Source organism: Molossus molossus, unplaced genomic scaffold, assembly GCF_014108415.1.
Source record: "Molossus molossus isolate mMolMol1 unplaced genomic scaffold, mMolMol1.p scaffold_m16_p_9, whole genome shotgun sequence".
Classification (NCBI taxonomy): Eukaryota; Metazoa; Chordata; class Mammalia; order Chiroptera; family Molossidae; genus Molossus; species Molossus molossus.
This window is the reverse complement of record NW_023425403.1, coordinates 94870561-94886470: the sequence shown is the minus strand read 5'-3', so window position 1 is coordinate 94886470 and position 15910 is coordinate 94870561. Positions and strand designations below refer to the sequence as shown.

Below are 15910 nucleotides of genomic sequence, written 5' to 3'. Positions count from 1 at the left end.
ATCTGATCAGGGGTTAATATACAGAATATATGAAGAACTATAACTCAAACAAAAAAAAAACAGTTAAAAAATGAGCTAAGAACTTTAATATACATTTCTCCAAAGAAGTTACACGAATGACCAGTAAATACAAAAGATGCTCAACATCACTAATCATTTGTAATAAGAAAAGCAAAACCACAATGAGGTAACGCTTTGCACCATTGGAATGGCTATTATCAAAAAAATGAAGAGAAAATAAGCGTTAGCAAAGATGTGAAGAAATTGGAACCCTGTGCATTGTTGATGGAAGTGTAAAATGGTACAGCTACTGTGGAAGACAATATGGCAGTTCCTCAAAAAATTAAAAATAGAATTACCATATGAATCAGTGATAACTGCTTCTGGGTATATAACCAAAATAATTGAAAGCAGTACTCAAACAGATTTGTATACCATGTTCATAGCAGCATTAATAACAATAACCAGAAGATCAAAACAATCTAAATAAATGTCCATAGATAGATAAACAATATGTAGTACATACACAAATACTAAGCCATGAAAAGGAGAGTCTGCTATATGCAGCAACATGAATTAACCTTGAAAAAGTTAAGATGAAAAAGGACATATTATATGATTCCATTTACATGAGATATCTGGGAATGGCAAATTTATAAAGACAGTGATTTTCAGAGGTTGTCGAGATGGAAGAATAGGTCGTGTTGAATGAGTATAGTTTTAGTTGGTATAGATAAAAAGGTTCTGGAGAATGGAAGGTGGTGGTGGTTATACAACAGTGTGAATGGTCTTAATGCCATAGAACTGGACACTTTAAAATGGTAATATTTATGTTAGGTATGTTTAACTACAGTTTTAAGAAATAAAATAATAAATGACATGCTTACTGTGCAGGTTTTTTTTTAAGATTTTAAAAACTATTTGCATTTTGCAGTATTCACATTTATTTCTTTCAAGCATGGTACATTTGGCTTAGTTTAAAATTAATAGAGGGCTTTTTTAAGGAAGGATTGGAATTGAAATGATCCAATTTATTTTTTCTTGATTTTAGAATAGTCATTTACTATATACGTCTGTGCAGCAGGATCAGATAACGATATGGAATCTTGAATAGTTATTTCATGATTTTTGTCTCAATCTAAATGATTTTAAATTTTTTCTAGAAGGGATTTTGTATGTACATTTGTGTACCAAATAGTGTAACAACTGGAACAATGTCTAGCACATAGTAGGTGTTCAATAAAGTATTTATTAAATAAAAAATGTATATATAAACTTTGCATATTTGAAAATGTCATGCTTACATTTTTTTCTGAAAAGTGTGTGTGCCTTTTGTCTGGAAAGTGGGTTTGAAGGGAGAGGGTAGCCTAAAGGACAGTTTCTTAAAGTAATTAGTAAATACAAATAAGTATTATGTATTTTCATGTTACTGCAAACAGATTTATTTTGGCTACATATTAAAAATTGTGCAGAAATGAAACACTAATAGAGTAGAGTAATATGTGAAACAGGTTGCTCAGATAGGAGATTAGCTACATATATTTCTTAATAGTGAAAATAGTAAAAAGAAAATGTGGACTGTAGGACAGTTGTGCTTTTTTAGAAGCAGTGGACAAATTTCAGTGCACATCACCTTATTCTGTAGAAGTATTATAGCTTTAGCATAGCTATTTTATTAATGAGAAAACGGGGGCAAAAGAGGTTGTCAAGATTTGAGCTGGAGTGGTGACAGTTTTCTGGTTTCTTTCAGAGAAAAACGTAATTTCATCCCCAAAGCTGAGTAAGTGGAAACTGTTTAGAAGTATATTTCTTTGCCTGGTGAAGAGTGGAGACAGGTAGGGGATAGAAAGATTAAGAGCCACAGGTTTCCTGTTTTATTTCTCATCTCTGGGCACAAAGTTAACTCATTTTTCTGAAACTTTACATTCTAGAATTACTTCTGGGAGATAAATGTTGAGGGTAAAATTTTTGGGTTTTTTAACATAAATTATTAAAGAAAATTGATTTGTTTGGGTCTTTTGTATATTTTTACTTTATTTAGTGTTAAAATATTTCATGTGACTTCATTCTGCTAGCTTCAGTTTATTGAAACTGAGCTTTTGCATGTCACTTTTTATTTTTCTCTTGTTATGAAGTCTTACCTCCTTGATGAAGATATCTTTTGAAAGGTGTACTTCAAGGAATAAAATGATGTTTGTAATTTATGCTGTTACCAAGGTAAAGACCAGATTTTACGAATTTTCTTTTTGTGAAAGGAAAAAATAACTATTTAGTACATTCAAAAATTTGACTAAATATTTAACTGTATTGACTTATTAAGCTGACACAGAAAATGCTTTTCTTTTCCTCATATTATGCATTTTTGTGTTCCTAATTATATCAGTGTGCTTTGCACATAGTTGGCTTTCCTTAAATTTTTGATGTAGAAATTATGCTGCTTAAAAGCTTCTAAGATACAACTAATTATGCATACCACATCAATGTTAGAATCTTTAAACATGGGTTTTTAAATGGTTTTGTTCTTTTCTTTTTTCTAAAAATAAAATATTTTTGTATCTTTAGGTGCTAATGTGTGTTTAAAAAAAAAACCTTGGAGTAAAGTAGCAGCACATAATGGTTTGTGGGTTTTGAAAAGGTGCAGGCCATATTGTGCTGCCTCAAAAATACAAGGATCTGATCTTCTGCAGAAAATATACTTCTTTTTATTCATAGCTCTTATGATAGTGATGTCAACGGTGCCTTAGCAGCACGTAAATATTGGCGTTAAGATTCTAAAATTATCTCCAGTATTAACTGTGCTGCTGAAGTAAGGTTGGCCATATTCTACAGTCATATTAATATACATTAATATTACTAATGAACTTTCTGTTTTATTGATAATGTGGTTTGAGTATTATTGGTAATCTTGTTATGTTGAATATGATTCTATAATCTAAAAATAAGGACTAACTTTTCAGATGTATTATGTATATTAAATAGTGCAATTGCAATTTAATAATTGTGTTAAATGTCATCAAGAGTTTATTGAAAGAGCTTATACACAAATAAATTTATCTTAATGCACATTTATACTCAATGTAAATATTCAGATTTATACTTATGATTAAACAAAAATATTTGTTTTCCCTTTGTTTCTCTAGTAAAATGAAATTAAAGATATTTGCTTATCTCACAGTTAAATATACATTATAAGGTATATATTTTAGACAGAATTTAGGTGACTATTTAGTAATGTTTCTAAATATTTCCTTATAAGGGAAGGAGGAAAGTAGTGAAATGTGAATTTAAATTCCTGACATCCTGGGTCTCAAATGTACTTAATCATAATTTTAAAGGTAAGAAAAATCTTACAGATGACTAACCTATTCCTTGGGTAATTTAGGAAACAGCAACTCAAATTAAGTAATTTGCTACATATGACAGATTAGTATCTTAATCCTATGCCTTCTAACTTTATGCTCTCATATATTTTTCTTGCTCTTATTAAAATATTTTTTAAACACTTAGCTGAAGATTTTTGTTTGATAAGTCAAAAATATAAAATCCTTGTTTGCTTTTTATATCCCAAAATTTAACTTCATAATAAGATAAAAAATTATTGTAGTTATTAATTTTATAGATTCAAACAGTAAAAAATTTTAATTAAAATTTAAAGGAAAATGTTTTATTCCTTATTTGTTGGTGTTTTATTAAGTTATTCAAGTAAAAATTGATGTTCAGAATAAGACAAGTGTGTTTGTGTGGTATGCTTTACTTCTGGTTTTCTTTCCTGCCAGGAATATATAACCAAGCAGAAAATCTACAAAATAAAAACAGTTCTTAACAAATCATTTCCAGTTCTAATTGTCAGTTTTGGAAACCGTAAAAGTATATCAGATGTAATTTAAGGAATTGTATTCAAGTATCTTTTGTTAAAATTCTAATATGAAGGTAAAGAAAGAAAATATACAAAACAAAGCTCTCATATTTTAGAACAATCTCACTTTTTTCCCCGGCAATTTTTTTTCCCAAAATAAAGAAGCAGTACACCATATTGTTAGAATTAAACGCCAGCTTTCACATGGAAATAATATTACCTGGTGCTTTTATAAATCATTCATCAAGCTCTTAACCTGTTTCCTTTATTTCATTTCAACCATTTTATGAAAGACTGTAACAAATATATGATAGTTTTTGGTTTCACTAAAAATATTTCAGGATCCAACACATAGATGCTTAGAAATAGTTACTGAATGAATTATATAGCTTGTCCAGTATTTTCCAGAATACCTCAGGAGTTAGATTTCTTTTTTTGTTTTGTTTCTGTTTTTCTAAATTTACTTGAAATCAGATTTTAGGAAATTGTGTTTAGTTTAGTCTGCTTTCTGAGTGGCTGAGAAAACTTGGATTTTACAATTACTAGGTGAATATATCTAGGTGCTCCAGGAGTGAATAAGGACCATTTGGGGCTATTACAGCTAAAAGAAAACTTTCATGTTTTAATCCTGAGAATAGATTAGAGAAAAATTGAAATATTGGGAGAGTAAGACTAGGATTGCATTGACATTTATTGTATTAGTATGCAGCTTCTTTCCAGTCTTTTATTAACTTGTCAATACCTGATGAAACACATGAAGTAATTCAACAGGACTGGAAGTTTTATTTATAAAAGTTAATATACTTCCATCTTTGTCTAATTTTGAAACATAAAGAACAAATAATAAAAATGTTAATCTTAATTTGGCTATTTATTTTGTAAGGAATAAGTAGTTATCTATGGGTGTATATTGTTTTCATTTTTTCCATCTTTGTGAAAAAATTCTGATTTTTTTTATTCAGGTTTCTTTCTAAGTTAATGCCAAATAATTTCAGTATTGAGCATCTTAAACCTGTTATTTGGAGTATGGATTGAGTTTGGCACTAACTCAGAGGCCACAGGCAAGTATCCAGGAGACAGTGAGTGAAATATTTTATTCAACAATTCAGTTTGCATCTTATATTCAAATGCAAATCTCTTAAGATCACATATGTTTTGATATGTGATAGTAGATTTGAAAATTTAGCATTAAACTAAATTCCATATTTAACAGTAGGTTTTCTTCATTCTATATTCTTTGGTTGTTACACAATTATAGGCATTTTAAGCAACTAAGTATTATTGATACAAACCCAGTTTAGGTATAATTGGATGAGCAAGATTACACTTTCATAAACTGATCTCTAGAGTAATATATTTATTTAAAAGTTGACATTCTAATTTTTTTTTTCCTTTTGTAGGTGGATATTATTATTTTTTATTTATGCAAAATATTTTATTCTAAGTGTTGTTTCTCATTGAGTATTAACAAAAGGGAGAAAAATTAATGTCCTAAGCTTTTGAGGTAGATTTGGCTCTTGTAAGTATTTAGACAGATACTTGCATATCTGGGAAAAGAAGTAAGAGATCATCATCAGTACATTTCCAGCTAAATACTTATTTCTTCTTTATCAAGGGAATTTTAGTTTACAATTGAAAACTTTCTGTTTTATTTCTAACAACTTGAGACCCTTTAATAAAAAATTAACTCCTCCACCAGAAATTTAAGAGTTTATATTCTTACCTTGTTTGATTATAAAATATATCTCATGGATTTCTGATGTCCTTTTTTTTTTTTAAAGGCTATATGTGATGAAGAAAATTTTGGCAAAATAAATAAGTTTAAGCCTATTTTGTTAAAATTACTGTGGAAGTTGACATGTTAGTTGCTTTTTATTGTCTGAATTATACTGAAATTAAATTCATTGACAATTTCTATTTGGGTATATTTCTTGACTATTAATATATACAAGTTATGCAAAAACTTCATGAGTAATACACTTAGATTAGAATATTAATGAGCACAGGTTCCCCTTAATTTAGCAGGATTTTGAATAATCTGATAGTTACTATTTTCATATGATTAGACCATTATGTTTTGAAAAAAATGTAAACTGCCTGGAGAATCCTATTTGTTTATATTTATGTTATGCTGTAGGGTTAGATTTTGTTTGAGAAATTGTGCTGAGGGAAAAAAATTTTAAGCCACTTTTACACTAAATGTTCCTCAATTTAATTAACTTGTTATTAAAGGTATTCCATATATCTTTGTTTTATAATTTAACCACTTAGCATGTATTATTCTATTAAAGAATATTTTTAGAAAATGGTAGAAATTTTTAATCCGGAGTTTGTTTTCTTCTATATCTTGTTGTTTTATAATCTCTGGTGATGCTTATATTTTACAAGTAACATTTCAAGGCCATAAGTTCTTATAGTACTACTAAAATTTTTTTTCTGGACTTAATGCATTTGATAGTAAGCTATAAAGTAGGGTTTTTTTTGTTGTTTCCATGTAGTTTAAAATACCATTTTAGCCTGAAGCAATGAAGGTAGAGTATTTGTAATTAGGTAGTATACATTGAGAAAGTTTAAGTACATCACTTCTTAAGAGAATTTGTAAGTTTTAACATAGTCTATACAGATTTTTCTATTTGTTTATATTTTCATGTATTTTCTGGCAGTGTGAAAATGCTTATGTTGGACAAGGAATATTAAAAATAGATTTAAACACATATATAGAACGAAAGGTACAAATGTATTTTATGTAGGTGCTGATGATCAGCACTGAACAAAACAAATGCCTGCCCACACAGAGCTTACAATCTTGGGAGTGAGGTGTGGGTAACAGAATAGACAAAACTGATAGGTACCATACATGGCATATCAGATGGTGATAGACTCTATGGAAAAAATAAACCTAAGGATGTGGAAGTGAAGTGGTATAAAGGTGGTTGGAAGGCAGGAGAGACATTTTTAAATAGTATGAGAAAATGCCTCGCAGAGATGACATTTGAACCATAAAGGAGCAAACCATTAGATATCTTGAAGAAGAGGCTTTCAGGCAGATGATATAGCAACTACAAAAAGACCTTGAGACAAGCATTTTTGGTGTTTAAAAGGAAAGCAAGGAGGTAATTATACAAGGTCAATTATATAAGAGAGAACCGTTGCTCATAGGATGGAAGAGTTTATAGGGGCCAGATCTTGTGACTGTTTAAAATTTTAGCTTAATCTACAGATTTAATTTTTCATGCAGTTGATTGCATCTAAGCCTATTTGACCTTTGTAAATAGAATAGAATCAGACTTAAGGTTAATAACCTCCATTTGAGACCATTTAGAATATAAAGTGTCTGAATGGCTGGTTAATAGGTGTATAGGTGATGATCAGGTTTTTGCAAATTGTACTTTGATGGCTCTAAAATTGTTTTTCCATTTGACCAGTTTAGTCAAAGCTAATGGCTCCAAGGGACACATAGAACTTGTTCATGTTTGTCACTTACCCAAACATTGTTTTTGACTCTTCCAAACTTTGAGTCGCTGCCATAGTTAAGTACTTCATTATTTCTCACTTATTCCTATTCTGCAGCATCTTAGCTGAGGAATTCTTTGCCTGTAATTGATTCATCTGCTACAGTATATCCCACTAATTCAACCTTCTTAAAACACTGCTCTTTATTGGATAAAATTCAAACTTCTTAGCTTGTACCTCATGATCTTGCCCCAACCTTTTCTAAAGTTTTCCCATATTTTTTTCCAAGTGAACTGGTACATTTGTTTTTCTATCTCTGTGCCTTTATTTATGCCATTTCACCATCCCAGTTCTCCCCCTAAGTAATTTCTGTGCAGTTTGAAAAATCAAGCCAAACTTCTACTGTGTGCTGTTTCCTGACTTTAAAAGTCTGGCATTATTCCTCCTTCCCATGGTGTGAACAGTTTATATCCCTAGTTCTTAACCTTATTCTCCCACTTAACACACCTCAGGAACATAACACTTTTATCATTAATTGCGCCTCATTTATTCATACATTACCCTTTAAAATGTATTAACAATATGAACAAAAATTTTAAATTTAAGAAACAAAATGAAGAAAAGGCAGGTGGACTAAAACATCCAGAACTTCAAAACATCAGACTAAATGTCAGGTCCTAAAGTTCAAATATTAATTTTATGCTGACAAGTGATATCAGGTTGTTTTTTTTTTCTGTTATATGAAAAACTATAAAATCACATAAGGTTTGGACCAGCCATAATATATCTTTAGAACTTTAGCACATTAAAAGAATAAATTATTTTAATTTTCTAATATTGTAAAAGCAATGAATAAATATACTCTTTTAAGAAGTAGTCCATGTGTTTATTATAGTGTTGATAATAAAAGATGGAAAGAGTTTTTTAAGTATCTAACAAAAAGCTGATTAACATGTTGAATGGAATATTATTCACCAATTTTAACTAATGTAAGTGTATTAATGAACTAGAAAGTTGTTTGTGATTAAATGAGAAAAGTTACCAAATAGGACAGACTAATTAACAGCATACAGTTGCTAAACTTATTATTACTGGTTAACTATGGATGTGAGATTAGTCTCGTTGGGGCGGGGGGGGGGGGGATCATAAATAAGCACATATGATTTTTGTGAATGGGGGAACGTTTTTTTTGTTTTGTTTTTAAGGAGAGTGAGAAATCCTTGAAAAATAAAAATTATTTGAAGCAGCCTTAGCACCATGTAATCACCCCCTTTGGAAATCCGTAAATGGAATTTTATAGGGTTCAGGAGCTGTAGAAGTGATAATGAAGGATTAACTATCATGGGAAGAACTGAACAGATAATTTCAAAAATTAAGTCATTTCAAAAATAAGATCATTTTAGCCCTGGCTGGTTTGGCTCAGCGGTTAGAGCGTCGGCCTGCGGTCCTGAGAGACCCAGGTTTTCAAAGGAGTGTTAAAGAGGATTCTTGAATTTGTTGAGAGGTTTTGCTGTTAATTCTCCTCTCTTCCAGCCCCCAAAACCTCAAAAGGTAAGTATAAGAAAAGGAATAGTATATAAATCTATTTTAATATTGAAACTATATTAATAAACTATGTCAAGAAAAATCTGATTTATAGTATCTTTAATAGCACAATGAAACTCGGATGTAAAAATTAAGGGTTTTTCTGTTTAAAAAGAAGTTTAATTTTTCCTAGCATAAAAGTAATACGTGGGCATAGAAACTTTGGAAAAGGCAGAAAATTCTATTTAAAAATTACAGTTTTAGCCCTGGCCAGTTTCACTTAGCGGTTAGAGCGTCAGCCTGTGGTCCAGAGAGACCCGGGTTCAGTTCCCGCTAAGGCACATACCTCGGTTGCAGTTTGTCCCCGGCCCTGGGTGGGTCATGCGGGTGGCAACCACTTGATGTGTCCCTTTCATGTTGATGTTTCTCTCTCCCACTCTATCTGAACAAAAAATGGAAAAATGTTCTCAGGTAAGGGTAAAAAAATTACAGTTTTACCATCCAATGGCAACTACTATTGTTTGATTTATATTATTTCCTTCTTGTTACATTCTTGGATTAGCAAATTTTTTTTTCTTAATCTGATTCATAACTGTGCCAGGGACTAGAAGAAGCATCTTTCTGTAGAGAAGAGACAAAGGATACGTTCTAGCTCGGAAATTTTTTCTTTACATTTATCTAAAATATACCTGAGAAATACCATGAATTATAGAATTTGTTCCATAATATTTAAATACCTAAAATTTCTCAAGAAATTTTAGTAAACTTGAGCATATGAGGAGATGCATCATGTTTATCCTGTCACTTCCTTGGCCACGCTTACATATCATTCCTTTAGGTACCTTTCCACAGTGTGAGAAGCATTCTGATGCAAGCGTTTTTAAACAGAAAAGTAAGAAAATAACTACAGAAATATGTATACTGCTAAAGATTTGCTTAAAAGAGATATCTAAGATCAGTACATTATGAGTCTGTTTCTTTTGTACCCGAGTCACATCAGATTTACCAGAAAGCTGAGCTATTTGGCTGGTGTGGCTTAGTGGATTGAGCGTTGTCCCATGGACTGAGGTGCCAGTTCAATTCCTGGTCAGGGTAAATTCCCGGGTTTCAGGCTCCATCCCTAGTAGGGGACGTGCAGGAGGCAGTGTTTCTCTCTCTCCCTTCCTCTCTAAAAAATCAATTACAAAAGAAAATACTTGATTAGTTAAAAAAGCTGAGCTGTTTGGAAAGTGGGATTTACATTTATATGCAAAAAACAATTATGAATAATTGTGGGCATTTAAGTTCAAACATCGCTATGGTTAAATGTAAACATGACACATAAATTCAGAGTGTATGAGCTGTCTGTTACAGTGACCCATTTAGAATGTAAGCAAAATGGTATGTCTCAACCTATTTTTCTCACATGCTAATATTTTATAATTTAACTAACATTCTTAAGAACTAGTAGTTTAATTTAGAAAGACAGGTTTAGAATCTGAAACTTAGCTAAAAAAAACTTCTTTGGGAGCCTAAAATCTGAGGAGAGTGGTGTTGGTCATCAAAACAGGCCTGTGGTACAAGATTTTAAGTCAGACCCTGCTTTGCCACTTGTCAACATTTTAGTGGGTATTGCATTCTTTAAAGAAGAAAAAAAGGAAAAATATCAAAATAGGTATTGTGGACCAAATAACTCCATAATATTTATTGGGCCATTTTTGAGTAGGTGATTCTTAGATGTGTTTGTCTAAAACTCAAAGAATTTGGAGCTTTAAAAATTGGTGACTTATTTTTTTCTACATAGTTACACTCTTCAGGAAAATTTTGTGATGATTTTGTAATACTTCCTATATTCTTTAAGAAAATAAATTTCTAAAAAGAAAAAAAAGACCTCTTTCACTATAATCTTATTTTCAGCAATACCAGATGGTCTTGGTTTCTGGATAGCCAAATTAGATAATTTAATTTGGAGTTTAAAGGTTCAACAAATTTAAAAACTAGCATGGAAATTCATTTATTCGGGTTAACATATTGCTATGTGCCAATAAATACTTGTTTCCTCAAACCACTCTTCACTGGAAATCTTGGTGTGTATGGCCATGTCAGGCCCACATGTAGAGTATGGTGGTTAACTAACTAGAGGGCATTCAGAGAATTGAGAAAATAGGTGTTTAAATGTATTAAGGAGTGATTGAAACAGAAAAGACATACTTTTAGACTTGTTTATTCTATATTGCCCTGGATGACAAAACGGAAGTCAAGTTTCAGGGTTTTATACCAGCTGGATGTGTTGGACTGCTTTACCAAGAACCTTAAAAGTGATGGGGGGCGGGGGGTAAGATTTAAAGACATTTAAAATGAAAATACATCATCTTGGACAAATCCTTGCCATTAAAATGTGTGCTAACAAAAGATGATTTCTTTACTAAAGGAAATTATAGGAAAACTTCTGAATATTTTTTGTTTGTTTGTTTCAGGACAGGTTTTACTGAAAATAATCGTTGTTTTAACAGAACTGACATTATCTACAAAAGGGTTCAAGATCAAGGTTTCCAGGAGCATATGTCAGTTGTCTGGAAACTATGAAATAATAAAAATATTAACATTAAGTACTAGAATTGGAACATACACATTTTTTAAATACTAAAAGCTTTTATAAGTTGGCATTTGTTTTCAAGGAGGGTTACTTTATTTTAGAGAGACCAACATCAGTTTGTTCCACTTATGCATTCATTGGTTGGTTCTTGTATGTGCCCTGACTGGGAATCAAACCCACAACCTTGGTGTATTGAGACAGTGCTCTAGCCAACTGAGCTACCCAGCAAGGGCTCAGGAGGGTTACCTTTTGAAGGCCATTTAGTTTTCATCTTTCTCTTATGACTTCAAAAGAGAATAAAGTTGAATTTGGATGAACTAACAGGAAGGAGTCAATTCTACAGAAAAATTTTAGTCATACAGTTTTGATTTGAGGAAACTTGGGTTATACATAGTATCAGTGGGGCATTCTTTGATGTTTATGTTCAAGGGTGTTTGGATATTAATAAGACTGAAGGGTCATAGCTTGGGCTTAGAATTACAACTCTGAATTATCTTCCTGTAGTTAAATATAGGAATTTCAGTTGGAGCGCTTCTCATCTTACGAGGCACATACTAGGTGCTCAGCTAATTATTTAAATGAGGTATTCCCAGGGACTTCAATCTCACTCTGAAATTGGCAGTAAGTCTGGTTGATTCTGGCATCAAATAATCATTCTATGTATCTACTAGTCTTTTGAGCCCAAATCATTGTTGAGATTTGATTAAACAATGTTATGACTTGGCCGAAAAGGTAACTTTTTATGAAAACATCTTTTAAGGCAGGCTTCTTAGTTTTTTTAGTTCAAGTACTTTTCAGACTACTCTGGTAAATACAATAATGAACATTAGCCCTGGTACATATGTTAATATTTATTTGCCCCTCTGGGAAATGGGCCAGTATTTATTATTTATTTTGAGTGGTTATTTTAATGAAAATGACTCAAAACATTTTAATACCCATAGAGTTGATTTTTTTTACGTGCATATAGAAACCACCCAAGCTTTAGGTGCTGCTATTAGTGATAGAAATAATAACTAACACATTGTCCTTTGCCAAAAATTTGATTTAATAACCCATTTAATTTTCATAACCACTTTATGGTGGAGGTACATAATTATCATGTTATAGGTAAGGAAACTGAGTCACAGGGAAATAGCATGCCTAACATAACATAACTGGTAAGTGGGGTCAGGATTCAAGCTCCGGCTGTTTGATTGCAGATTTCATGCTGTTAGTGATTGTATCTACATCCTCTGTCCTATAGCCAACAAGAGATAGGGGAGACAAAATTAACATGTTTAAGCCATAAAATGCTCAAAATGTTAGTGACACCTTCCAAAGAATGTGAAAGGTGGGTTTGTATTTGGTAGCTTTGCAACCGTCTCATAATTCAGGGTTTTTTAAAATACTGATTACTTTTAAAAGTGTTAAAATTGTTTAATGGCTTTTTTTTCTGTTTTATTCATGAGTTCAGATGCTTTGTCCTGCATCAGGAAATTATCTGGGTTCTGGACTCTCCATTTGTTTGGGGGACCTAAAGATATTCTCACTCAAATGAATTGAATCTCTAGCCATAATACCCTGCTTGCTGTGTGCAGCCTCTTGGGTCAATTTCACTTGGTAGCCTCTGTTGCTCTTCATAGTTAATTCCTCCCAAATTAGGCATGACCCACCAGTCAGTAAAATATTTGGGTGTTTTATAGCTAACAAATGTATTTCTTGATAATTTACTTGATAATGTCTACTACTCAAATTCTTTTTAAAGACGTTTTCTAAAATTAACTATTTGCTGCCAGATACTATTCATTACCCTCTTCATTTATAGACAAGGAAAAAGCCTAAGGTATTGTGGCAATAGAACAGGATTATGACATCAAGATTCTAAAATACAACACATGGCACGGTGCCAACACTTAGCTTTAGGTAGATAATTGCTCAATTGAATGAATCCAGAGACCTGTGAAAGGAAGCATGAGAATGATGAGATCATCTTAAAATCTCATCTTTGGTCAAATCCTGCATAAATATTAGCCCAGGAGAGAGGTTTGAACAAATTGGAAATTGCTTTCTTTGGATAAGTTTATTTTTCATCTTGTTTCATTTCCTGTCTTAGTATGATAATCCTTTTATATTAAATGATACTCTTTAAATTTTCCTAAGTTTAATTCACTCATTTGTATACTTTATAATTTTTAGTGTCTGATATATTATTTCAAGTAACAATTTCTTTACAGATATATGGACATTAAAATTAAAACATCTAACATAACAGAGATCTAATAAGCATTTAAATTAATATTGAATGAATTAACTGATTTACTTAACATGGTGGTTTAGAAGGTAAGACAAAGTTTTTAGAATTCTTACAGCAAATTTTATAATTTTAGAGCTTTGTGTTTTCACACAGAATACCTTTACTATTCAGTATTTTTGTATGTAATTTATCATAGTTGAAAATATGAGTGTCTTCAAAAAAACAGTAAAATGACTTTTTTTAGATTAAATCTTTTTAGACTATGCCTTTGGTTTTGTTATTTGCTTCTATGGAAAAGAAATTATTTGAATAAAGTTATGTTTAAAGAAATAAATTAAGGTTCATTTAAGAATTCATACAAGAGCCCTGGCCAATGCTTCTCAGTGGTTAGAGCTTCGATCATCACACTGAAGGGTCTCAGGTTGACTTCCTGTTAAGTACAGGTACCTTGGTAGCAGGTTCAATCCCCAGCCTGGTAGGGGCATGTGCAGGAAGCAACCTAATCAATGTGTGTCTCTCACATCGGTGTTCCTCTCCCCCTCCTTCCTCACTCTCTAAAAATCAATGGGGAAAAAAATCCTCAGGTGAGGATTAACAACAACAAAAGAATTAAATTTAATTCAGACAAGAATTAAAACTAATGTGGAAAAACAAGTGATATTAGAAGTGAAAATGTCCATTAGGTTAATTTGATGAATCTAGACATGAGAATCTAAATTATTGTCTATCATTTTGTCTTTATTTTTAAAGTCTCTGACAGTGAAACCTCCCATCGTGTCAGTCTCTCTCAATAATGTGTGTATAGCCATTCATTATCCAATAAGTCACTTTTTTCAGAAGCACTTGCCTCTGATACTAATCTCTTTAGTGTCATCAATGTACATTTTATTACGATAACAAGCATGTAAGAAAAGCTGTAACTGTCCCACTGGTTTAGAAGACCATGAAATGAAGCAGAACAAAGGTTTATAATGCAGTAAAATAAAGATCATATTTGTGAATATTATGCTAATGAGGTGTTTAGGTATAAATGACAATGCATACTGAAGCTTAAACTGTTCCTATCACAGAGAAGTTAGTGTGATCATATACTTATGAATGGTTCTGTTAGTTGTGTGACCTTAACCAAGTTGCTGTCTCTCTAGACTTCAGTCTTGAGAGGTTGAATTTGTTTGTCTTGTCCCAACGTTTTATAATCCTAGAACAGAGTTGTCCTTCAATACAGAGTGGGGCAAAAGTAGGTTTACAGTTATTTGTATGGAAAATAATGTAATAATTATAATACAAGAATAAACTTGCATGTTCACAACTGTAAACCTACTTTTGCCCATCCTGTTATATCCATTTTGCAATTAATTCTGTATATTGACATATTGCTGATTAAAGCAAAGGGAAAAGTAAACTCATTTATGTGGAAACCTCTTGAAAAGTATATATGTTTAACTTTGCCATTATAGAAAACATTTTCAGATTTGTTTTAATCATGGTTATGTACATGTGGTAGAGTGGGGCAGTTTTACTCATGCAAATCTGTTTTTGAATAGTGTAAAAATTTGAAGTGATAATTTGGGGTTTCAAAATCTAAATGAGAGTGAATATAATTTTATTTTATCAAAAACAGTTATTAGCCCAGCCGGTGTGGCTCAGTGGTTGAGTGTCAACCAATGCACCAAGAGGTTGCGGGTTCGCTTCTGGGCAGGGCACATCCCAGGTTGTGGGCCAAATCCCCAGTGGGGGGCGTGCAGGAGGCGGCCAATTGATGTTCTCTCTCATCAATGTTTCCATCTCTCCCTCTCCCTTCCTCTCTCTCTAAAATCAATAAAGAAAATTTTTTTAAAAAAAGTTATTAAATACTACTTTAAAATGCCTTAAATTTTTTCTGTTTGTATTTTTGAGAACATCTTTTATTATTATTATGGGTCTATTCTATGCACAGTATTTCACTACAGTAAAAAAAAAGGGGGGGGGGGGTCTCTGTCAGCAAAGAACTTTTAGCCTAGATGGGAACATTATACTCACATACAGCAAACAACTAGAGAGAATAGTGGAATGTCAAGTCTGTCTTGCTGACTTGAAGTGTAGTAGAATCTGAAAGAAATGTGGACTTGGACTCATCAGAGAAGATTTAGAGATAGATTAGCCAGGCTTAAAGAATGGATTAGATCAATTCAGTGAAATGAAGGAATTGGAGACCTCAAGTGCAGAAAACATCAACCAAGGCATAATCAGGTAGGAAAGAGTTAAGAAGATAGACTAAATGAAAGCA

The 15910-nt window shown here is 31.9% G+C and overlaps 1 protein-coding gene across 47 annotated transcripts in view; it reads left to right on the top strand.

The window, feature by feature from the left end:
• Positions 1 to 15910, top strand: part of SPRYD7 (SPRY domain containing 7) — a 241640-nt gene that overhangs the window by 82818 nt on the left and 142912 nt on the right. For 31 of the 47 annotated variants that reach the window (XR_004958150.1, XR_004958157.1, XR_004958151.1 and 28 more), the window contains 4 exons: positions 1751 to 1835; positions 3257 to 3335; positions 4819 to 4935; positions 13625 to 13730. The gene's annotated coding sequence lies outside the window, so the exon portion shown is untranslated. Of the gene's footprint in view, positions 1 to 1750; positions 1836 to 2135; positions 2218 to 3256; positions 3336 to 3776; positions 3931 to 4818; positions 4936 to 13624; positions 13731 to 15910 lie in introns of all 47 variants that reach the window. The other 16 variants (XM_036250494.1, XM_036250493.1, XM_036250480.1 and 13 more) reach the window with 11 other exon arrangements.